Here is a 23857-nt window from a genome sequence, read left to right as displayed (position 1 = left end):
AGGAGAGAGATTAAGGTGTTTAACTCATTGCATGTGGGAGGGGAAGCACCCTTGATTGATAAAAGCTGGCTTTCCTCATAGAGCAGTGATACCCTCATCCTTCATGGCTCCGAGTGAAGCAGGCACTAACTGTCTGTTTCCGTAATGAGGTATGCCTTCTTCCCCACATTAAGTCCGAGCGTGCACTACCAGACGGGAAGTAGCGAAGAGCTTGCTTCTGGCTTGTGAGTGTGGAGGGTTTTTACCTTACAAGTATAATCCATTTAAAACATGCATTGCATTGCAAGCAGATTATACATATTCACATCATCCTGGCCCTGGGGGGCTTACAATCTAAGGATAGTATCACATTCAATGACAGAAGGGTAGTTGTAGGTTTAGGTGCATAACGGAGTGATTGGAACGCAAGGTGCATGATTTAGTGAATCTGGTGTTTGAACTACTGAATTGGCAACTAGTGAGGCACAGAATGGTAAGGTGTTTATCAATTGCATGTTGGGAGGGACAACCTGATTGATAAAGCTGGCTTTACTCCTCATAGAGAGTGGATACTCATCTTCATGCTCCGGGAGTGAACAGGACTACTGTCTGTGCTTCCGTAATGAGGTATGCTTCATTCCCCACATACAGTCGAGCGTGCACTACAGACGGGACAAGTAGCGAAGAGCTTAGCTTCTGGCTTGTGAGTGTGGAAGGGTTTTTTACCTTACATAGGTATAATCATTAAAACAACTCATTGATTGCACAGATTATACATCATTCACATAGTCTGGCCGACGGGTGGGGAGCTTACATCTAAGGATAGTTACATTCATAAGACAGAAGGGTCAGTTGTAGGGTTTAGGTGCATAAGGAGTGATTTGGAAGCCAAAGGTGCATTGATTTAGTGAATCTGGTGTTTTGAACTACTGAATTGCATACTAGTTCGAAGGCACAGAATGCTAAGGTGTTTAACTTCTTGGCTGTTGGGAGGGACACCTCTGATTGGAATAAAGCCGTGGGCTTTACCCGTCAATAAGAGCAGTGATCCCTCATCCTTCATGTTCCGAGGTTACAGGCACTACTTGTCTGTCTTCCGTAATGAGGTATGCTTCTTCCCCACATTACAGTCGAGCGTGCCACCAGCGGGACTTGAGGAGAGCTTAGCTTCTGGCTTTGTGATTTGGTGTGGAAGGGTTTTACCTTACAAGGTACATAATCATATAAACAACTGCATTGCAATTGCACGATTATACTCATTCAATCAATCAGCCTGGCCACTGGGGGACGCTTAGCAATCTAAGGATAGTATCACATTCATAGACAGAAGGGTTCAAGTTGGTAAGGTTTTAGGTTGCATAATCGGAGTGATTTGGAACCAAGGTGCATGTTTAAGTGAATCTGGTGGTTTGGAATATGAATTGCATACTAGTGAAAGAAGCAGCAGACAGTGGCTAAGGTATTCTAACTCATTGCCTGTTGGAGGACACCTGGATTGATAAAGCCTTGCTTTACCCTCATGAGGCAGTGATACCCTCCATCCTTCATGCTCGAGTGAACAGGCACTACTGTTGTCTTCCGTAATGAGGGTATGCCTTCTTCCCCCATTACAGTCGGCGTGCACTACTGAGACGGGAAGTAGCGGAGAGCTTAGCTTCTGGCTTGTTGAGTGTGGACAGGGTTTTTTACCTTACAAGGTATAATCATTAAACAACTCATATGCATTGCACAGATTAATACATCATTACGATCAATCCTGGCCACTGGGGGAGCTTACAATCTAAGGATAGTATCACATTCATAGACGAAGGGTCAGTTGTAGGTTTAGGGTTGCATAACGGAGTGATTGGAACAAGGTGGCAATGAATTTAGTGAATCTGGTGTTTGAACTACTGAATTGCATACTAGTGGTAGAAGCACAGAATGCTAAGGTGGTTTAAATATTGCATGTTGGGCAGGGACACCTGATTGATAAAGTGGCTTTAACCCTAATAGAGCAGTTGATAGCCGCTCATCTTGCATGCTCCCGAGTGAAACAGGCCCTACTGTCTGTCTTCCGTAATGAGGTATGCTTCTTTCCCGCACATTACAGTCGAGCGTGCACTACAGACGGGACAGTAGCGAAGAGCTTTAGCTTTCGGTTGTGAGTGTGGAAGGGTTTTTACCCTTACAAGGTAATAAAAATTAAACAACTCATTGGCATTGCACGATTATACATCATTCACATCATCCCTGGCCATGGGGGAGCTTACAATCTAAGGATAGTATATCATTCATCAGACAGAAGGGTCAGTTGTAGGTTAGGTTGCATAACGGAGTGATTGGAACCAAGGTGCATGATTTAGTGAATCCTGGTGTTTGAACTACTGTAATTGCATACTAGTGAAAGAAGCACAGAATGCTAAGGTGTTTAAACCTGCATTGCATGTTGGGAGGGACATTCCCTGATTGATAAAAGCCTGGCTTTAACCCCTCAATAGAGCAGTGATACCCTTCATCCTTCATGCTCCGAGTGAAAGGTCACTCTGTCTGTCTTCCGTAATGAGGTATGGCTTTCCCAATTACAGTCGAGCGTGCACTACAGACGGGAACAGTAGTCGCAGAGCTTAGCTTCTGGCTTGTGAGCTGTGGAAGGGTTTTTAGCCTTACAAGGTACAGATATCATTAATAAACAACTCATTGCATTGCACAGATTATACATCATTCACATCAGTTCCCTGGCCCCGGGGGGAGGTTACAATCTAAGGATAGTATCACATTCCATAGACACGAAGGGTCAGTTGTTAGGTTTTAGGTTGCTAACGGTAGTGAATTGGAACAAGGTGCATGTTGATTTGTGAATCTGGTGGTTTGAAGCTATCTGAATAGCAACTAGTGAAGAAGACACAGAATGCTAAGGTGTTTAACTGCATTGCATGTTGGGAGGGACCCCTTATTGATTAAAGCTGGCTTTACCGCTCAATAGACAGTGATACCCATCTTCAATGCTCCGAGTGAACAGGCAACTTAATGTGCTGTCTTCGTAATGAAGGTATGCGATTCTTGCGCCCACATTAACAGTCGAGCGTGGCACTACAGACTGGTTGTAAGGGACAGTAGCGAAGAGCGTTGAGCTTCTGGATTGTGAGTGTGGAGGGTTTTTTTACCTTCAAGGTAACATAATCATTAAAACACTCATTGCATTGCACAGATTATACAAAATATTGCACATCAGTCCTGGCCGCACTGGGGGAGTTACAATCTAAGGATAGTATCTAACTTCAATAGACAGAAGGGTGTTGTAGGTTTAGGTTTTGCATAAACGGAGTGATTGGAACAAGGTGGCATGATTTAGTGAATTGGTTGTTTGAACTACTGAATTGCATACTAGTGAAGAAGCACGAATGCTAAGGTGTTTTAATACTTATTGCATGTTGGGAGGGACACCCTGATTGCTAAAGCTGGCTTACCCGCTCAAATAGGCAGTGATACCGCTCATTCTACCTTCATGCTCCGAGTGAACAGGCACTAACTGTCAGAGGGAGAAGATAGAGAGATAAATGCCTTCTTCCCCATTAGCAGATACCGAGCGTGCAACTACGCGAGACGGGACTAGCGAAGAGTAAGGTTCTGGCTTGTGAGTGTGGAAGGGTTTTTCCAATAACATTACAAGCGTCATTAATCATTAAAACACTCATTGCAATCTGCCACGTATTACCCTAACATCATTCACATAGTCCGCTGGCCAGAGAGAGAGAGAGACTTACAATTAAGGATAGTATCACATTCATGACAGAAAGAGAGATAGATATAGAGAGATAGATATAGAGTTGCATAACGGAGTGATTGGAAACAAGGTGCACTGATTTAGTGAATCTGGTGTTTGAACTACTTGAAATTGCATACTAGTGAAGCAGCACAGACTGCTAAGGTGTTTTAATCATTGCAATGTTGGGAGGGAACAACCCTGGAATTGGATAAAGGCTGGCTTTACCCTCAATAGAGGGCAGTGGATAGCCCGTCATTCCTTTGCTGCTCCGCGAGGTAACAAGGTAGCTTCTGTCTGTCTTCCGTAAGTTGAGGTAAGCCTCTTCCCACATTAGAGTGAGCGTGCATACCAGAGGGACAGTAGCGAAGAAGCTTGGCTTTCTGGCTTGTGAGTGTGGAAGGGTTTTTTACCTTACAAGATATACAATCATTAACAAGTCCTACCTTCTGTTCTTCAAATGTGCATCGTCATTTGTCATGTCATTGGCTTCCTCTTCTTATTTTCTGTAGCTCCGTCACATTTTTATGCTTGCATTTTCAAGATTTGCATCATTCAACATTAGTCCCTGCCACTAGGAGAGCTTTACAATATGAGAGATATATATATAGATAATCACAGTAAGGTCAGTTATTTGTCAATCATATTCGCTCCACACACACACTTCATGCAGTGAGATATAGAGAGTTTACTATGCATTACGTCTGGTCTGCCTCACAGGGGGAGTTACAAATATAAAGATATATAATATAGAGGGTCAGTTTGTAGTGTGTGGGTTGTAATAACGGAGTGATTGGAACCAGGTGCATGATTTAGTGAATCTGAGATAGTATATAGATATAGAATCGCATAACTAGATAGAGAGACAGAAAATGCTAAGGTGTTTAACTATTGCATGTTGGGAAGAGACCCTGATTGATAAAGCTGGGTTTTATCCAATATAGAGAGATAGTACCCTCATACCTCAATGTCTGAGTGAAAAGAGCACTACTGTTGGTCTTCCGTATGAGGTTAGAGATATATATATAGAGGTGCACTACCAGACGGGACAGTAGCGAAAGAGCTATTAGATATAATGAGATTGTGAGTGGAAGAAGAGCTTCTTTTACATTTACAAGTAAATATTTTAAAACACTCATTGACTTGCACACCGATTATACATCTATAGATCGTCCCTCGGCCCAACGCCGGGGGGAGCTATTAGCCCAATCTAAGGATAGTATACACAATTCATTAGAACAGCAAGGGTCAGTTGCAGGTTTGGTATGATACAAGGAGTGATTGAAACGCAAGGTGCCATGATTTAGTGAATCTGGTGTTTCGAAATACTGCCAATTGCATTACTAGTGAAGAAGCAACAGAATAAGGGTGTTTACTATACTCGGCAATAGTATGGCGCAGGGACAACCCCCCCCGCCCTGAATAATAGATAAGCTGGCTTTACCCTCAATAGATGCAGTGATACCCTCATCCTTCGTGCTCCGAGTGAACAGGCCTACCTGTTGTTTCCGTAATGAAGGTTATGGCTTCTTCCAATTACAGTCGGCGTGCAAACTACCAAGCACGGACGTAGCGAAAGAGCTTTAGCTTCTGGCTTGTGAGTGTGGAGGGTTTTTTACTTACAAGGTACATAATCATTAAAACACCTCATTGCATTGCACAGATTAATATAACATCATTTCACAATCAGTCCTAGGCCGGGGGAGGTTACAATCTAAGGATAAGATATAAATTCATAGACAGAAGGGTCAGGTTTGGCAGGTTTTAGGTTGCATAACGGAAGTGATTGGACAAGAGGTGCATGATTTAGTGATTGTTGTTTGAACTACTGATTGCATACTTAGTGAAAAGGACAGAATTAAGGTGTTTTAACTCATTGCATGTTGGGAAGGACCCCTGATTTGATAAAGCCTGGCTACCTCAATCGAGAGTGATACCGCTCATCCTTCATGTCCGAGTGAACAGGCACTACTGTCTGTCTTCCGTAATGAGGTATGCCTTCTTCCCATTACAGTCGAGCGTTGATGCACTACCGAGATTTCGGGAAACAGTAGGAAAGAGCTTAGCTTTCTGGGCTTGTTGAGTTGCGAAAGGGTTTTTACCCTCCCCCCCAACCCACACCAACCATATAAGATAATACAATCATTAAAAAGTTCCTACCTTCTGTTCTTCAAATGTGGCCATCGGTCAATTTTTGTTCATGTCATTTGGTTCCTTTCTTATTTTGTAGCTTCGTCAGATTTTATGCAGTGCTAATGTTTACAGATTATGCTCCTTCACATAAGTCCCTGCCCAGGCTAGGAGAGCTTAAATCTAAGGATCTACTATTACGAGTTCATCTCACAGTAAGGTCAGTTATTTGGTCAATCATTCGCTCACACAACAACTTCATCGCAGTGGTTTCCAGAGAGTTTACATCATTCACGTCTGTCCCTGCCCATCAGGGGGGCTTACAATCTAAAGATCCTATCAAATTCATACACAGAAGGGTCCGTTGTAGTGTGTGGGTTGTATAACGGAAGTGATTGGAACGCAAGTGCATGATTTAGTGAATCTGGTGTTTGAACTACTGGAATCGATAGCTGTGAAGAAGCAACAGAATGCTAAGGTGTTTAACTATTGCCATGTTTGGGAGGGTTTACACCACCACTGATTGATAAAGCTGGCTTTAACCCATCCCATAGGCAGTGATACCCTCATGCCTTCATGGGCTCCTAGTGAACAGGCACAATACTGTCTGTTTCGTATGAGGTATGCGTCTTCCCATCATTAAGTCAAGCGTGCACTTACAGACGGGACAGTAAGCGAAGAGCTTAGCTTCTGGGTTGTGAGTGTGAAGGGTTTTTAACCTACAAGGTACAACTAATCATCATAAAACAACTCATGCATTGCACGCAGATTATACATTCATTCACATCAGTCCTGGCCCACGGGGGGAGCTTACAATCTAAGGATAGTATGCACATCATAGAGCAGAAGGGTCAGTTGGCAGGTTTAGGGTTGCATAACGGAGTGATTGGGAACGAAGGTGCAATGATTTAGTGAATCTGGTGTTTTGAACTACTGAATTGCATACTAGTGAAGAAGCACAGATAAGGTGTTTAACTGCATTGCAATGTTGGGAGGGAACCCCTGATTGATAAAGCCTGGCTTTACCTAATAGAGCAGTGATACCCTCATCTTCATGCTCCGAGTGAACAGGCACTACTGTCTGTCTTCCGTAATGAGGATGCCTTCTTCCCACATTACAGTTCGAGCGTGCAATACCAGACGGGACAGTAGCGAAGAGCTTACCTTCTGGCCTTGTGAGTGTGGAAGGGTTTTTTAACCATTAAAGGGTACATAATCATTTAAAACAATCTTGCATTGCACAGTTATACATCAGTTCAAATCAATACCCTGCCCACTGGGGGAGCTTACATATCTAAAGGATAGTATCACATTCATAGAGCAGAAGGGTGCAGTTGTAGGTTTAAGGTTGCATAACGAAGTGATTGGAACAAGGTGCATGATTTAGTGAATCTGGTGTTTGGAACTACTGAATTGCATACTAGTGAGAAGCACAGATGCTAAGGTGTTTACTATTGCATGTTGGTGAGGGACAGCCCCTGATTGATAAAGCCTGGCTTTACCTCAATAGAGCAGTGATACCCCTCATCTTCATGCTCCGAGTGAACAGGCACTATACTCGTCTGTCTTCCTAATGAGGTATGCCTTCTTCACATTACAGTTCGAGCGTGGGCACTACAGACGGGACAGTAGCGTAAGAGCTTAGCTTCTGGCTTGTGAGTGGTGGAAGGTTTTTTACCTTACAAGGTCATAATATTTAAAACACTCATTGCATTGCAACAGATTATACAATCATTCATCAGTCCTGGCCCACGGGCGGGAGTTACAATTCTAAGGGATAGTATGCACAATTCATTGAGCAGAAGGGTCAGTTGAGTTTTAGGTTGGCATAACGGAGTGATTGAAAAGGTGCATGATTTGTGAAATTGGTGGTTTGAATACTATTGCATACTAGTGAAGAAGCACGAATGCTAAAGGTGGTTTAACTGCATTGCTGTTGGGAGGTGAACCCCTGATTGATAAAGCCTGGGTTTACCCCTCAATGAGCAGTGATACCCCTCATCCTACAGTAGCTCTAGTGAACAGGACTACTGTCTGTCTTCGTTTTAATGAGGTATGCCTCTTCCCACATTAACATGTCGACGCGTTGACTACCAGACGGTACGCGTGCGAAGAGCTTAGCTTCTGGCTTGGTGGTGTGGGAAGGGTTTTTTACCTTACAAGGTACATAAATCATTAAAACAACTCATTGCAATTGCAAGCAGATTATACATCATTCACATCAGTTCCCTGGCCCAGGGGGGAGCTTACAATCTAAGGATAGTTATAATGCATAGACAGAAGGGTGAGTTGCAGGTTTAGGTTTTGCATAACGGAGTGATTGGACAAGGTGGCATGATTTAGTGATTGTTGTTTGAAACTACTGAATTGCATACTAGTGAAGAAGCCAGAATAAGGTGTTTTAACTCATTGCATGTTGGGGAAGGACACCTGATTGGATAAAGCTGGCTTTACCTCAAATAGAGCAGTGATACCCTCATCCTTCATGCTGCGGAGTGAACATGCACTACTGTCTGTCTTCCGTAAATGAGGTTGTCTTCTTCCCAATTAAGTTCGAGCGTTGGCCTACAGAGACGGGACAGTAGCGCCGAAGAGCTTAGCTTCTTGGCTGTGTGAGTTGCGATAGGGTTTTTACCTTAACAAGAATATACCAATCATGATTAACAAGTCTACCTTTCTGTTCTTCCAAAATGTGCATGTGCATTTGTTCCATGTCATTGGCTTCTCTCTTATTTCTGTTGAGCTTCCGTCACATTTTTATGCAGTGCATTTTTACAGATATGCATCATTCAATAAGTCCTGCCACTAGGAGAGCTTACAATCTAAGGATTTCTATACGTTTCATTCACGTCAAGGTCGTTATTTGTCAATCATATCGCTCACAACACAACACTTCATGCAGTGGTTTCCAGAGAGTTTACATATTCAGCGTCTGTCCCTGCCACAGGGGGAGCTTACAATGCTAAAGATCCTATCACATTCATACACAGAAGGGTTCAGTTGTAGTGTGTGGGTTTGTATAACGGAGTGATTGGATGATCAAGGTGCATGAATTTAGTGAATCTGGTGTTTGAACTACTGAATCGCAATACTAGTGAAGAAGCAAGATGCTAAGGTGTTTAAAAGACTCATTGCAATGTTGGGAGGGACACCCTGATTGATAAACGTCTGCTTTACCCCTCAATAGAGCAGGTGATACCTCATCCTTCATGCTTCCGAGTGAAACAGGCACTACTGTCTGTTTCGTAATGAGGTATGCCTTCTTCCCACATTACACGTCGATTGCGTCGCACTACCAGGACGGGAACAGTAGCGAAGAGTTAGCTTCTGGCTTGTGAGTGTGGAAGGGGTTTTTTAACCTTACAAGGTACATAATATTAAAACAACTCATTGCATTGCAGCAGATTATACATCATTCAACATCAGTCCTGGCCCACGGGGGGGAGTTTACATCTAGAGGATAGTATCACTTCTGACAGCAAGGGTCAGTTGTAGGTTAGGTTTGCTACGGATGTGATTGGACCAAGGTGCAGTGATTTAGTGAGCATTTGGGTTTGAACTACTGAATTGCATACTAGTGAAGAAGCACAGAATGCTAAGGTGTTTAACTCATTGCATGGTTGGGGAGGGACACCCTGATTGATAAAGCCTGCTTACCCCTCAATAGAGCAAGTGATACCCCTCATCCTTCATGCTCCGAGTGAACAGGCACTACTGTCTGTCTTCCGTAATGAGGTATGCCTTTTTCCCCACATTACAGTCGAGCGTGCACTACCAGACCGGGACAGTAGCGAAGAGGCTTAGCTTCTGGCTTGTGAGTGTGGAAGGGTTTTTACCTTACAAGGTACATAATCATTAAAACAAACTCATTGCATTGCACAGATTATACATCATTCACATCAGTCCCTGGCCCACGGGGGGAGCTTAACAATCTAAGGATAGTATCACATTCATAGACAGAAGGGTCAGTTGCAGGTTTAGGTTGCATAACGGAGTGATTGGAACCAAGGTGCATGATTTAGTGAATCTGGTGTTTGAACTACTGAATTTGCATACTAGTGAAGAAGCACAGAATGCTAAGGTGTTTAACTCATTGCATGTTGGGAGGGACACCCTGATTGATAAAGCCTGGCTTTACCCCTCAATAGAGCAGTGATACCCCTCATCCTTCATGCTCCGGATGGAACAGGCACTACTGTCTGTCTTCCGTAATGAGGTATGCCTTCTTCCCCACATTACAGTCGAGCGTGCACTACCAGACGGGACAGTAGCGAAGAGCTTAGCTTCTGGCTTGTGAGTGTGGAAGGGTTTTTACCTTACAAGGTACATAATCATTAAAACAACTCATTGCATTGCACAGATTATACATCATTCACATCAATCCCTGGCCCACGGGGGGAGCTTACAATCTAAGGATAGTATCACATTCATAGACAGAAGGGTCAGTTGTAGGTTTAGGTTGCATAACGGAGTGATTGGAACCAAGGTGCATGATTTAGTGAATCTGGTGTTTGAACTACTGAATTGCATACTAGTGAAGAAGCACAGAATGCTAAGGTGTTTAACTCATTGCATGTTGGGAGGGACACCCTGATTGATAAAGCCTGGCTTTACCCCTCAATAGAGCAGTGATACCCCTCATCCTTCATGCTCCGAGTGAACAGGCACTACTGTCTGTCTTCCGTAATGAGGTATGCCTTCTTCCCCACATTACAGTCGAGCGTGCACTACCAGACGGGACATGTAGCGAAGAGCTTAGCTTCTGGCTTGTGAGTGTGGAAGGGTTTTTACCTTACAAGGTACATAATCATTAAAACAACTCATTGCATTGCACAGATTATACATCATTCACATCAATCCCTGGCCCACTGGGGGGAGCTTACAATCTAAGGATAGTATCACATTCATAGACAGAAGGGTCAGTTGTAGGTTTAGGTTGCATAACGGAGTGATTGGAACCAAGGTGCATGATTTAGTGAATCTGGTGTTTGAACTACTGAATTGCCATACTAGTGAAGAAGCACAGAATGCTAAGGTGTTTAACTCATTGCATGTTGGAGGGACACCCTGATTGATAAAGCCTGGCTTTACCCCTCAATAGAGCAGTGATACCCTCATCCTTCATGCTCCGAGTGAACAGGCACTACTGTCTGTCTTCCGTAATGCAGGTATGCCTTCTTCCCCACATTACAGTCGAGCGTGCACTACCAGACGGGACAGTAGCGAAGAGCTTAGCTTCTGGCTTGTGAGTGTGGAAGGGTTTTTACCTTACAAGGTACATAATCATTAAAACAACTCATTGCATTGCACAGATTATACATCATTCACATCAATCCCTGGCCCACTGGGGGAGCTTACAATCTAAGGATAGTATCACATTCATAGACAGAAGGGTCAGTTGTAGGTTTAGGTTGCATAACGGAGTGATTGGAACCAAGGTGCATGATTTAGTGAATCTGGTGTTTGAACTACTGAATTGCATACTAGTGAAGAAGCACAGAATGCTAAGGTGTTTAACTCATTGCATGTTGGGAGGGACACCCTGATTGATAAAGCCTGGCTTTACCCCTCAATAGAGCAGTGATACCCCTCATCCTTCATGCTCCGAGTGAACAGGCACTTCTGTCTGTCTTCCGTAATGAGGTATGCCTTCTTCCCCACATTACAGTCGAGCGTGCACTACCAGACGGGACAGTAGCGAAGAGCTTAGCTTCTGGCTTGTGAGTGTGGAAGGGTTTTTACCTTACAAGGTACATAATCATTAAAACAACTCATTGCATTGCACAGATTATACATCATTCACATCAGTCCCTGGCCCACGGGGGAGCTTACAATCTAAGGATAGTATCACATTCATAGACAGAAGGGTCAGTTGTAGGTTTAGGTTGCATAACGGAGTGATTGGAACCAAGGTGCATGATTTAGTGAATCTGGTGTTTGAACTACTGAATTGCATACTAGTGAAGAAGCACAGAATGCTAAGGTGTTTAACTCATTGCATGTTAGGGAGGGACACCCTGATTGATAAAGCCTGGCTTTACCCCTCAATAGAGCAGTGATACCCCTCATCCTTCATGCTCCGAGTGAACAGGCACTACTGTCTGTCTTCCGTAATGAGGTATGCCTTCTTCCCCACATTACAGTCGAGCGTGCACTACCAGACGGGACAGTAGCGAAGAGCTTAGCTTCTGGCTTGTGAGTGTGGAAGGGTTTTACCTTACAAGGTACATAATCATTAAAACAACTCATTGCATTGCACAGATTATACATCATTCACATCAATCCCTGGCCCACTGGGGGAGCTTACAATCTAAGGATAGTATCACATTCATAGACAGAAGGGTCAGTTGTAGGTTTAGGTTGCATAACGGAGTGATTGGAACCAAGGTGCATGATTTAGTGAATCTGGTGTTTGAACTACTGAATTGCATACTAGTGAAGAAGCACAGAATGCTAAGGTGTTTAACTCATTGCATGTTGGGAGGGGCACCCTGATTGATAAAGCCTGGCATTACCCCTCAATAGAGCAGTGATACCCCTCATCCTTCATGCTCCGAGTGAACAGGCACTACTGTCTGTCTTCCGTAATGAGGTATGCCTTCTTCCCCACATTACAGTCGAGCGTGCACTACCAGACGGGACAGTAGCGAAGAGCTTAGCTTCTGGCTTGTGAGTGTGGAAGGGTTTTTACCTTACAAGGTACATAATCATTAAAACAACTCATTGCATTGCACAGAGTATACATCATTCACATCAGTCCCTGGCCCACGGGGGGAGCTTACAATCTAAGGATAGTATCACATTCATAGACAGAAGGGTCAGTTGCAGGTTTAGGTTGCATAACGGAGTGATTGGAACCAAGGTGCATGATTTAGTGAATCTGGTGTTTGAACTACTGAATTGCATACTAGTGAAGAAGCACAGAATGCTAAGGTGTTTAACTCATTGCATGTTAGGAGGGACACCCTGATTGATAAAGCCTGGCTTTACCCCTCAATAGAGCAGTGATACCCCTCATCCTTCATGCTCCGAGTGAACAGGCACTACTGTCTGTCTTCCGTAATGAGGTATGCCTTCTTCCCCACATTACAGTCGAGCGTGCACTACCAGACGGGACAGTAGCGAAGAGCTTAGCTTCTGGCATGTGAGTGTGGAAGGGTTTTTACCTTACAAGGTACATAATCATTAAAACAACTCATTGCATTGCACAGATTATACATCATTCACATCAATCCCTGGCCCACTGGGGGAGCTTACAATCTAAGGATAGTATCACATTCATAGACAGAAGGGTCAGTTGTAGGTTTAGGTTGCATAACGGAGTGATTGGAACCAAGGTGCATGATTTAGTGAATCTGGTGTTTGAACTACTGAATTGCATACTAGTGAAGAAGCACAGAATGCTAAGGTGTTTAACTCATTGCATGTTGGGAGGGACACCCTGATTGATAAAGCCTGGCTTTACCCCTCAATAGAGCAGTGATACCCCTCATCCTTCATGCTCCGAGTGAACAGGCACTTCTGTCTGTCTTCCGTAATGAGGTATGCCTTCTTCCCCACATTACAGTCGAGCGTGCACTACCAGACGGGACAGTAGCGAAGAGCTTAGCTTCTGGCTTGTGAGTGTGGAAGGGTTTTTACCTTACAAGGTACATAATCATTAAAACAACTCATTGCATTGCACAGATTATACATCATTCACATCAGTCCCTGGCCCACGGGGGGAGCTTACAATCTAAGGATAGTATCACATTCATAGACAGAAGGGTCAGTTGTAGGTTTAGGTTGCATAACGGAGTGATTGGAACCAAGGTGCATGATTTAGTGAATCTGGTGTTTGAACTACTGAATTGCATACTAGTGAAGAAGCACAGAATGCTAAGGTGTTTAACTCATTGCATGTTAGGAGGGACGCCCTGATTGATAAAGCCTGGCTTTACCCCTCAATAGAGCAGTGATACCCCTCATCCTTCATGCTCCGAGTGAACAGGCACTACTGTCTGTCTTCCGTAATGAGGTATGCCTTCTTCCCCACATTACAGTCGAGCGTGCACTACCAGACGGGACAGTAGCGAAGAGCTTAGCTTCTGGCTTGTGAGTGTGGAAGGGTTTTTACCTTACAAGGTACATAATCATTAAAACAACTCATTGCATTGCACAGATTATACATCATTCACATCAATCCCTGGCCCACTGGGGGAGCTTACAATCTAAGGATAGTATCACATTCATAGACAGAAGGGTCAGTTGTAGGTTTAGGTTGCATAACGGAGTGATTGGAACCAAGGTGCATGATTTAGTGAATCTGGTGTTTGAACTACTGAATTGCATACTAGTGAAGAAGCACAGAATGCTAAGGTGTTTAACTCATTGCATGTTGGGAGGGACACCCTGATTGATAAAGCCTGGCTTTACCCCTCAATAGAGCAGTGATACCCCTCATCCTTCATGCTCCGAGTGAACAGGCACTACTGTCTGTCTTCCGTAATGAGGTATGCCTTCTTCCCCACATTACAGTCGAGCGTGCACTACCAGACGGGACTGTAGCGAAGAGCTTAGCTTCTGGCTTGTGAGTGTGGAAGGGTTTTTACCTTACAAGGTACATAATCATTAAAACAACTCATTGCATTGCACAGATTATACGTCATTCACATCAGTCCCTGGCCCACGGGGGGAGCTTACAATCTAAGGATAGTATCACATTCATAGACAGAAGGGTCAGTTGTAGGTTTAGGTTGCATAACGGAGTGATTGGAACCAAGGTGCATGATTTAGTGAATCTGGTGTTTGAACTACTGAATTGCATACTAGTGAAGAAGCACAGAATGCTAAGGTGTTTAACTCATTGCATGTTGGGAGGGACACCCTGATTGATAAAGCCTGGCTTTACCTCTCAATAGAGCAGTGATACCCCTCATCCTTCATGCTCCGAGTGAACAGGCACTACTGTCTGTCTTCCGTAATGAGGTATGACTTCTTCCCCACATTACAGTCGAGCGTGCACTACCAGACGGGACAGTAGCGAAGAGCTTAGCTTCTGGCTTTTGAGTGTGGAAGGGTTTTTACCTTACAAGGTACATAATCATTAAAACAACTCATTGCATTGCACAGATTATACATCATTCACATCAGTCCCTGGCCCACGGGGGGGAGTTTACAATCTAAGGATAGTATCACATTCATAGACCGAAGGGTCAGTTGTAGGTTTAGGTTGCATAACGGAGTGATTGGAACCAAGGTGCATGATTTAGTGAATCTGGTGTTTTAACTACTGAATTGCATACTAGTGAAGAAGCACAGAATTCTAAGGTGGTTAACTCATTACATGTTGGGAGACGGGACAGTAGCGAAGAGCTTAGCTTCTGGCTTGTGAGTGTGAGGATTTGTAGCTTGCAAGGTATTTAATCATTTAAAAAATCCTACCTTCCCTTTTTCAGATGTACCTTCTTTTATTTTTCCATGTCTTCTTCTCCATATTAAATCCAACTGGCTCTGCTGGATTGAATAGTAGTAGATAGTATAACTTCTGGCTTCCTCTTTTTATTTCTATTGCATCATCACATTTTACACATTTCATTACACAAATTAGATGTCATTTAAACCAGTTTCTGCCCCAACGGAGCTTACAATTTAATCTTCCTTTCACGTTCACTTACAGTAAAGTCAGATATACGTTATTTCTTTGGCTCAAACGCACACTTTATGCATTGGTTTCCAGAGAGTTTACATCATTTACATCATACCTTTCCCCATGGGGGGAGCTTACAATCTAAGGATCCTATCATATTCATATACAGAAGGGTCAGTTGTAGCGTGTGGGTTTTATAAAGGAGTAATTAGAATCAATGTGGATGATGGAGTGAATGTTGTGTATGAACTACTTAAATGTATACTGTTGGAGAGAAGGATTAATGAATGCTAAGGTGTTGCTGTCTAGAAGTAGAATTATTGGAAGGTGTAATTGTGTTTGAGATGTAATAAAGTTGAACCAAGCACACAATGCTAAGGTATTTTCTTCTGTGGCATTTTGGATTAGGTGCCTGCAGGTTAGGCTCTGCTTTGGAAGAAGAAGCAGGGCCAACCGCACTCAAATGGATCCACAGGACCAGTGAAAATTAGTTAAAAAATATATATTTTATTTGGACAAATTTAAAAAGTGTATATTTGCATCTCCATCCGCCCTATGCATTTCGCACCCACTTGGGGCACTTAGTCATGGATTTACTAATTTTCTCTGGTCGTGTGGATCTGTCTGAGTGCCGGTTGGCCCTGCTTCTTCATACCTGCTCCCTAAAGCTGGGGGGCTGGGGCACTCAGACCATATTTACTATTTGGTGAGACATTTATAATGTATTCTTGGGCATCTTGTTTCTCGTAACTATAGACTCTGCTTATACTGTACCTCCAACACTGTTGGTTCTAGCCCCACCTCCATACTGTGTCTGGAAAAGACCTTATTCACAAAATTGGAAAAATAGGGACAGCTAAAGAGGCTACACAGCACTCAGAAATCACACCACCTCCACAAGACTCAAACTACATTAATCATACGCTTCAAAATGCACAATAGATTTATTTAATTAGACTTTTAATAATCTACTACGCTAAATTTGATGTGCTACAGCAAACCGTAATCACAACACCTTTTAGAATTTAATCTAATACTCAGGGACTGAATACTGGAGAGTAGAGGATAATTAATGTAGATTACCAAATTAACACAACAGAAAACGAGATCAGCTATAGACTTAATTACTAAATTAACTTTGAGAAAAAATAGATAATCTAGATAATAGATCTTGGAGAAGTAAGTTGTGCCTGTAAATAGTCAATTCTAATTAGTCATACACAAGTCACTTATTGCTGTAGTTTGAGTATGTGACTGCCAGAGAGGCCTTGCACATGCCCCCCATAGTGTAAAATTATGGTGCAATGCTTAACCCTTGTTATTAACAAAGTAACATTTCCCTGATTTTATATTTTCCTGGATGTTAATTATTTTTTTTGTGGTAAATAGAATAAGTTAAAGTAAAACAGACTTCTGTGCTTAAATCTTTTGAGTACTTGAAGGGGTGGTTTATCTAAGTCAAATTTTAGTATGTTATAGAACGGCCAATTTTAAGCAACTTTTAAATTGGTTGTTATTATCTTTTTATAGTTTTCAATTATTTGCCTTCTTCTGACTCTTTTCGGCTTTCAAATGGAGGTCAGTGTCCTCACCAAAAATGCTCTATATAAAGCTATATATTTATTCTTATTGCTATTTTTTATTGCTCAACCTTCTATTCAGGTGCTCTGCTATTCATATTTAAGTCTCTTATTCAAATCAGTGCATGTAAAGGTGAACAACCCCTTTAAGGAATATGTTGCTTTCCCCAAATTTTTATTTTCCCCAATTATAGCTAAAGTTTTTCTGGTCCCTCCGAAAAATAGGGGTTCTGCTGTAGCTAATTTCAGAGTAGAAAACTCTCATTACCCAATAGAACAGGAATGAGCTGTCCTGAAATGTTAAGATACTGAAAAACAGGAGCAAATATTGGTATTGTAAATATGTAATTAGATGATTGTTATTTAAGTTATAATGTCAATCTCTCTCTCTTAATTCTACTGTCTCTAGTACACAAGCCTGGCCAACAAAAGTTTTGGAAGGTCGAAGAGGCTAGAACATTACCGGGTGGATGGAGCCAGGGCATACCTAATAATGCACAGCTAAGACTTCATGACAGAACAGTTAGATGAATACAGGTAACATCACAACCAACACGCTACACATGTTCAAACAACATATGAGACAGATAGTTTTGAATGTAGGTTGGTTGACCTCACCAATCAAAAGAAAAAGATATTAACAAATCTCAAGAAACTAAAACCCAATAGAATATTATTTTAAAGACCCTCTGGAAATTAGGAGATACCAGTGTACTTAAAGCGGCATGGATACATGAATTCCTATCAGCACTATATAAAGCCAAACAAAGGGGAGCAGCCAGTTTTATTTGCACATCTCTGCCAAACAAATTGGGTTTCAATATTTTTTATTGAAATTTTTTTTTTTAAAATAGAACATACAGTCATAAATATGACATATCTTATTAATAACAGTAACCTGATATATATAAGTCACTAATATTGTGTAAATCAGATATCAGACAAAAAAAAGACATGGTAGCCAACATATATGCTCTGAATAGCCCAAATCAGGACATTTTTACTTGGCCTCACTCAGAAACTTATGGAAACCCCCTCCCCAAACTTGATTTTGGAACGAGCAACGTTTTGGCTGGTTTCCTAGTTATTCATTCCAGCTTGCCTTGTGAAAAATGTACTATACATACTTAAAATATGATTTTGTACAAATGCAATGCCATTTCGCCTAATATATGTCCCTAGTTCATCTGTGCAACACTTAAAGCTGATCTAAAGCTGCATCTGATAATCTTGTAACTGTCATTAGTGTTTCCAGTCTGCAGGTTGGAAAGCCCTGATGTAAAGTGTTACTGATTCCAGCTTGCCTCACTGGACATGTTATTACGCACACTTTATAACTTGATTTATTACAAGTGCAATATCAGGGAGGTATACTAGGAGTTGTCAAAATGCACATGGGTGTCTGTAGGTCTGGGTTGGTGTCTCTCTAGCATGGCTACTAGCAATTCAGCTTCAATATATTTCAGTATGTGTACTGTTAGTATGTGTACTGTACGGTATATTGCATTAGTGCATTAGATTAATTATCTTTTCAAATTCTGTCCTACTCTCTAATATCATTTCCTCACCATTACTTCACCTTTAAACAATTATCTTAGAGTGTATAATAGTTTTTTATAGTTAATATCTTATTAGTACTGATCTTTATATAATTTCACCCATGGTTTCCATATCTTTAAATAAGTATTAATGCTGCAATGCTTAACCCTAGTCAATAACAAAGTAAATATTGTATTTCAGAGTAAAAGAGACCTGTGCTTATAACCTTCGTATACTTAAAGGATACATTTATTATGCTCATTTCACTGATTTTACATTTACATATTTTTCCCTGGTCCCTTGAAAATGTAAAGTGGGGTTTCTACTGTACCTAATTTCAGAGTAAAAATCTCTCACTGCCCAACACCAACCAGTTATCATCACACCATGTAACAACCCAAAATTGATTGACAGCATTTGAAGAGTACTTTAGGAAAATATACTCCACTGAGGAACCATCTGAAGACTTTATCAATCTTATGTTACAAAAAGCCAAACTATTAGAAATAGACCAGACACAGAGGGGCAAATTCACTAAGCCGCGAAGCGCCGAACGCTAGCGTTAATTCGCTAGCGTTTGGCATTTTCGTTACTGCGCAAATTCACTAACGAACGCTGGCGTAGTTTCGCTAGTGTTACTTCGCAACCTTACGCCAGGCGAATCTTCGCTAGCGACGAAACTACGCAAATTCACTAACCTGCGCAGTGTACTGAACGCTACCTTTTACGCTAGACTTCCTTCGCCAGTAGATAGAGTAGATAGGGATTGTTTAAAAAATCAATTTTTTTTCTAAGTCCCAAAAAAACGCTGGCGTGTTTTCTACATGATGGCTGATAGGCTGAAAAAGATCGAATATTTTTTGGGGCTCCCCTTCCTCCCCCCTACATTTCCTGACTCATGGCAACTTACCTAGACAGTGGGCACATGTGTAGGGCAAAATAAAAATTTTATTTGCTGATTTGAAGGTTTTCTAGGCATTTGTAGTGCAGATACGTGTTCCTCCATTGAAATTTGAATTTTCGCGCCGTATGCAAATTAGCCTTTGCTAGCGTAACTTCGCTTTATATAGCGAATCAACGCTAGCGCAACTTCGCAACCTTACGCTACCCCTGTGCGCAACTTTGGATTTTAGTGAATTTGCGGAGCCCTGGCGAAACTACGCCTGGCGAAGTGCGGCGAAGTTGTGCCTGGCGCAACTTCGCATCTTAGTGAATTTGCCCCAGAGGGAGATGCTTAACTCACCATAACAGCAGCAGAGATATCAAGCATAATAAAATAACTGGCCACACATAAATCACCCAGATTGTTATATAGTGTAATATTATAAAATACTGAACCCACATATGATACAATTATCAAAGCATATATATAATGCAATGTTCCAGAGGTGAAGTAATAATTGTTTAATGTTTTTCACCTTTAAAATGTATATTTAGTATGATATAGAGAGTGACATTCTAAAACAATTTGCAGTTGGCTTTAATTTTTTATTTTTGAGATAAGTAATAAAAAGTAGCATTAACTATAAAAGTGTAGCCTTACAGAACATTTTTTTAGATGGGGTCAGTGTCCCTATTTGAAAGCTGGGAGTTATAAGAAGGCAAATATTTTAAAAACTATAAAAAAGGAAAAAACAAAGGCAAAAGCAAAATATTCTTAGAATTAGTCATTCTATAACAAGATTAAAGTTAACAGAATAGTGAACCACCCCTTTAAAGGAATTGTTCAGTATGAAAATAATAACTGGGTAAATAGATAGCCCATGCAAAATAAAAAATGTTTCTGATATAGTTAGTTAGCTAAAAATGTAATGCATAAAGGCTGGAGTGACTGGATGTCTAACATAATAGCCAGAACACTATTTCCTGCTTTTTAGCTTCTTTGGTTTCCACTGATTGGTTACCAGGCAATAACCAATGAGTGACTTGAAGGAGGGCCACATGGGTCATAATTGTTGCTTTTGAATCTGAGCTGAATGCTGAGGATCAATTGCAAACTCACTGAACAGTTATGTCCCATGTGCCCCCCCCCTTAAAGTTGCTGACTGACTCAGAGTTAGAGAGCTGAAAAGCAGGAAGTAGTGTTCTGGCTATTATGTTAGACATCCAGTTACTCCAGCCTTTATACATTATATTTTTGTCTAACTAACTACAGAAACATTTTTTTATTTTGCATTGTTTATATATTTAGCCAGTTTTTGTTTTTACACTGAACAGTTCCTTAAAGCACCAGCTAGGCTTTGTATGCAATCGACAGTCAACACAGTGCTATAGGATGGCAATAGCGGCTACAATAATGCTAGGGACAAGGAAAGTAGAGACTTCCCTTTAGAGCCTTGACACAGAGAAGGCATTTGATAAAATGTTATGGCTCTTTTACTTAAGTGTTCTCCATGTTAGAATGCAGGGTGACACCTTCATATATTGCACCATAAAAATATACATGACACCCTAACCAACCATATAGGCATAAGCAGTAGTATGCCTCCTTTCCCTTCTTTTGTTTAACCTAAAATTAGGCCTCTCCTTAGGCTCCTTTGAGATATGACAGCATTCCAAGGCATCAAAATTGAATCACATGAAACAAAGCTAACAGAATTTTGTTATATATAACAAAGCCGAGGGCTTGCCACACATCCTATCCAACAATATGGACAAGTTGCTGGGTATTACATTAACATTGATGCATATGAAATATTACCATTGCGTAATAAAGGGAAACCCAGATGGGGTAGAAAATACAGCTTTAAATTGGCCAACAACACAATCACTTTAACAGACAAATACAGAAGAATTCACATGATATATATACATATAACATCACATATTGCGTTAAGGAAATTCTACAGGAAACCAAACAATTGCAAGCCCATCACATGTGCCATACTCTACCTGCACTATTCTGCCTGTATGTGCAATACTCTGCCTGTACTAATTGGCCTCTGTGTACGATATACTACCTGCCCTACGCTGCCTGTAGATTCCATATTCCTCCTTCCCTACTCTACCTGTGTGTGCCATATTCTGATTCTATGTTTTATCTGTGTATTTTATTTTCTTTCTGCCCTACTCTATATGTGTGTGCCATTTTCTGTCTGCTCTACAGACTCTGCCTGCCCTATTCTTCGTATGTGTGCCGTACTCTCCCTGTTCTATTCTGCCTGTGTCTGCCCTTCTCTGACTGCCCTACTCTGCTTGTGTGTGCCATACTCTGCCTGTCCTATTCTGCCTGTATGTGGAATACTCTGCTTGCCCTAATATGCCTGTGTGCCTTACTTTGTCATTGTGTGCCATATGTTGCCTACCCTATTCTGCCTGTGTGTGATATACTCTACCTGCCCTCTTCTGCCTGTTTGTACAATTATCTGCTTGCCCTACTAAACCTGTGTGTGTCCTACTCTGTCTGCCCTATTCTACCTATGTTTGCTATTCTCTACCTGCCCTATTCTGCCATACGTTTCCTGTCCTTTTCGGCCTGTTTTTCCATACTCTTCCTGTGTGTGCCACATTCTGTTTGCCATACTCTATCTGTATGTGGAATACTCTGCTTGCCCTACTATGCATGTGTGTGTGTGCCCTACTCTGTTAGTGTGTGCCATACTCTACCTGCAGTATTCTACCTGTATGTGCAATAATCTATTTGCCCTAGTAAACCTGTGCGTGCCATAGTCTGCCTGTCCAATTTTGCCTGTGTGTGCCATATTCTTCCTGCTCTACTCTGTTTGTATGTTCCATACACTTTTTTCCCCGTGCTGCCGATGTTTTCCATATTTTGCCTACCCCAATCTACCTGTTTGGGCCATACTCTGCATGACATACTACGTCATGTCAACCTTAAACTAATTACTAAGATACTGGCCTAGCGACTTCAACTTTTGTTCAAGGTTCTTTACATTCATACATTATTTAGTACGATGTAGAGAGTGAGATTCTAAAACAATTTGCAGTTGGCTTTCATTTTATCAAATTATTACTTGATTTTTATTTTTGAGTTATTAAGCTTTTTATTCACCAGCTCTCCAGTTTGCAATTTCAGCAATCTGGTTGCTAGGATCCAAATTACCATAGCAATCATGCACTGATTTGAATCAGAGACTGGAATATAAATAGGATAGAGCCTGAACAGAATGAGAAGTAATAAAAAGAAGCATTAATTATTAATGTGTAGCCTTATATTTGTTTTTTTTTTAGATGTGGCCAGTGACCCCTATTTTAAAGCTAGAAGGTAGAAGGCAAATATTTGAAAAACTATTAAAAAGGAAAAAAAACACCAAAGCAAAATATCCTTAGAATTAACCATTCTATAACATGTTAGAATTTAATAGAACAATGAAGCACTCCTTTAATAAAGCACCGCTTGGCTTTGCATGCAAGTGACAGTCGACACTGTGAATTAGGATGGCAATAAATGCTACAATATTTTTTACTAGGGACAAGGAAAGTATAGACTTCCCTTTGAGCCTTGAGACAGAGAAGGCATTTGATAAAATGTTATGGCTCTTTTACTTTAGTGCACTCCATATTAGAATGCTGGGTGACACCTTCACATATTGTATCGGAAAAATATACACTCATGTTCAAGCTAAGCTACTCAACAATGGCACCATAACCAACCCAATAGACATAAACAGAGGTATGCCTCCTCTCCCTTCTTCTGTTGAACTTATCATTTGGCCCTCTCCTTAGGCTCCTTTGAGATATGACCACATTTCAATGCATCAAAATTGAATCACATTAAACAAAGTTTACAGTAGTTCGTTATATATAACAAAGCCGAAGCAGGGCCTGCCACACATCCTATCCTTCATCCAACAATATGGCAAGTCTCTGAGTATTGGTATTGATGCATATGAAATATTACTATTGAGCAATAAAGGGAACCCCAGATGGAGTAGAAAATAAAGCTTTAAATAGGCCAACAACACAATCACTTACTTTAGCAGACAAATACAGAAGAATTCACATAATATATATGCATATAACATCACATATTGCATAGAGGAAACTCTGCAAAAACCAAACAATTGCAAGCACATCATGTGTCATACTCTGCCTGCCTTATTCTCCCTGCATGTGCTATACTTTATGTTCCACACACTTCCTGCCCTACGCTACCTCTTTGTTCCATATTCTGTCTTTCCTACTCTATCTGTGTGTGCCATACTCTGACTCCATGTGCTATATGTGTGTTCCATATTTTGTATGCCCTACTCTACATTTGTGTGCAATTTTCTTTCTGCCCTACACTGCCTGTAT

The 23857-nt window shown here is 41.4% G+C and overlaps 1 long non-coding RNA gene across 2 annotated transcripts in view; it reads left to right on the top strand.

The window, feature by feature from the left end:
- LOC121394097 overlaps positions 1-23857 on the top strand; it is a 205559-nt gene that overhangs the window by 79489 nt on the left and 102213 nt on the right. For both annotated transcript variants that reach the window (XR_005961505.1, XR_005961504.1), the window contains one exon: positions 17472-17599. This is a non-coding gene — a long non-coding RNA (uncharacterized LOC121394097). The remainder of the gene's footprint in view (positions 1-17471; positions 17600-23857) is intronic.

Source organism: Xenopus laevis, chromosome 1L (assembly GCF_017654675.1).
Source record: "Xenopus laevis strain J_2021 chromosome 1L, Xenopus_laevis_v10.1, whole genome shotgun sequence".
Classification (NCBI taxonomy): Eukaryota; Metazoa; Chordata; class Amphibia; order Anura; family Pipidae; genus Xenopus; species Xenopus laevis.
Note: the sequence above shows the minus strand (reverse complement) of the source record. Positions and strands in the feature narration are given on the sequence as shown.